At 34.1% G+C, this 2,824-nt stretch overlaps 1 long non-coding RNA gene across 1 annotated transcript; it reads left to right on the forward strand.

The window, feature by feature from the left end:
* Positions 1–505: 505 nt before the first annotated feature.
* On the forward strand, positions 506–998 carry LOC142236610 (uncharacterized). Its single transcript, XR_012722112.1, has 2 exons — positions 506–612; positions 674–998. It is a non-coding gene; the product is annotated as an uncharacterized LOC142236610 (long non-coding RNA).
* Positions 999–2,824: the final 1,826 nt, after the last annotated feature.

The following is a 2,824-nucleotide window of genomic DNA, read 5'->3' on the forward strand; positions in this document are numbered from 1 at the left end:
CCACTAAATGCACAAAAATAAAAACAACCCCACGCTCATGTATGCACAACAAAACTCAAGTAACATCCCAGCGAGCAATTATGTCCGACGTGTCGGACGTCCGAAAACGTCTGCTAAATCTCTGGTATTATATCAGACATTTAGCCGAAAATCTGTTATTTCTTCCGAGATTTATCCGACTTTGTCTGCACATTCTCGGATCTTTTTTCAGACGATGTCTGCACAATCTCTGAAGTTTCGTACGAGAACTAACCGACGTAGTCGGCAGAATCTCTGAAGGGAATTTTGTCAACCGAGATTTGACCGAAAACCTCTGCAAAAGTTCGGAAGGAATTTTTGTTTTTGCATTTTGTTATTATTTTTGCATTCCATTGTCAGTTTCTATTGTGATATCGCGCGGAACAGATCGTACAAATAAAACGGTGAGTGGATAAACAAAATAGTGGCAAAGTGAATGGTTAAAATAGTAAATAACAATATCATAACGGTGTTCTAAAAAAAAATAAAAAAAACTTATATTTAAAGACGACAACATTGCTTCGAAATTTTCTTGGTCAAATACGAACAACAACATACCTGTCAAGGATTTCTATTTTATAAAGTTGCTTAAAGGTATTTAAAACAGCGCTATTGTTATTATTATAATTTTAATGATTATAACTTCATTTTTTAGATCTCACATTTGAAAGAATTCCTCAAGCGTCGAACTCTACTATTGAATTAAATATGAAGGCTTTTTTCAATGCAGAAAAAGATCGACTGAATAAAAGAAATAAGAGAAAGATTGCCGAACTATACTGTATATATTTTTTAACAATATTAGGTTACATTATATGTAATATATTAATATTTAATTTACAAACTACCATTGAATTGAACAAATTAATATGATCTCTTAGCATAACATAGATTTTTAATAACTTTGAAATATAATTTTAGTTTAAAATCTTTTTAAATAACTTTGAAATAAAATTTTAGTTTTAAATCTTTTTAAATAACTTTGAATCACATTTTTAATTGTCCGACAAAAGTCCGAGCTTCTCGGTAGAAAGTCGGACAAAGTGTCCGACAATGGTCCGAATTTCTCCGAACAAAATCGGACATAATGTCCGAGAAAGGTCCGAAATTCTCTGCTAAATGTCGGTAAAATTGTCCAAGAAAGTTCCGAGATGCTCTGCTAAATGTCGGGAAAAATGTCCGAGATGCTCTGCTAAATGTCGGGGAAAATGTCCAAGAATTGTCCGAGATGCTCTGCTAAATGTCGGTCGGTCGAATTCTTGTCAACCGCTCATTATACTTTCCGAACGAATTCGGACCGAATTCGGAATCAGACTCGGATGATTTAGCAGACGTTCTGTCAGAATTCGGTCCGAATTCGGAAATAATTGTTCGCTGGGATCATCTTTACATTAATTACATTCCACTATGCCCATAAAGATCTCTGTACTATGCATTAGTTCATCGCATCTGCTGACAATTTACTCTAAGAATAATATTCGTAAAGGCACACCAGTTTATGAACGATGAAACGTTTAACTTAAAATTTTCAAAATTTTCATGAAATGTTGTCTACCAATTTTGACGAAAATGTCTATAAATTTAATTACATGTGAACTAAAAATATTTCATTGGGTAATTTTTTACCAACAATTACTAACTATAGGAATTGTCAGTAAGAAATTGCTATCCACTTTCAAGTTCATTTTTCGTAAAAAATATTTTCTCATACAAAACAAGTAAGGAAAGTCTAAAGTCGGGCGGGGCCGACTATATTATACCCTGCACCACTTTGTAGATCTAAATTTTCGATACCATATCACATCCGTCAAATGTGTTGGGTATATAAAGGTTTGTCCCAAATACATACATTTAAATATCACTCGATTTGGACAGAATTTGATAGACTTTTACAAAATCTATAGACTCAAAATTTAAGTTGGCTAATGCACTAGGGTGGAACACAATTTTAGTAAAAAAAAAATATGGGAAACATTGAAATCTGAAGCAATTTTAAGGAAACTTCGCAAAAGTTTATTTATGATTTATCGTTCGATGTATATGTATTAGAAGTTTAGGAAAATTAGAGTCATTTGTACAACTTTTCGACTAAGCAGTGGCGATTTAACAAGGAAAATGTTGGTATTTTGACCATTTTTGTCGAAATCAGAAAAACATATATATGGGAGCTATATCTAAATCTGAACCGATGTCAACCAAATTTGGCACGCATAGCTACAATGCTAATTATACTCCCTATGCAAAATTTCAACTAAATCGAAGCAAAAAATTGGCCTCTGTGGGCAAATGAGTGTAAATCGGGCGAAAGATATATATGGGAGGTATATCCAAATCTGAACCGATTTCAACCAAATTTGGCACGCATAGTTACAATGCTAATTCTACTCCCTATGCAAAATTTCAACTAAATCGAAGCAAAAAATTGGCCTCTGTGGGCAAATGAGTGTAAATCGGCGAAAGCTATATATGGGAGCTATATCTAAATCTGCACCGATTTGGCTGATATTTTGCAAGTTTTTTTGAGACTCATAAAATATTCGGATGTACGGAATTTGAGGGAGATCGGTTGATATACACGCCAATTATGACCAGATCGGTGAAAAATATATATGACAGCTATATCTAAATCTGAACCGATCCAAAATCAATAGGGATCGTGTTTGAGCCGAAACAGGACCCTATACCAAATTTTAGGACAATCGGACTAAAACTGCGAGCTATACTTTGCACACAAAAATACACCAACAGACAGACGGACGGACAGACAGACAGACAGACAGACGGACATCGCTAAATCGACTCAGAA

This window comes from Haematobia irritans, chromosome 4 (genome assembly GCF_050003625.1).
Source record: "Haematobia irritans isolate KBUSLIRL chromosome 4, ASM5000362v1, whole genome shotgun sequence".
In the NCBI taxonomy this organism is placed as follows: Eukaryota; Metazoa; Arthropoda; class Insecta; order Diptera; family Muscidae; genus Haematobia; species Haematobia irritans.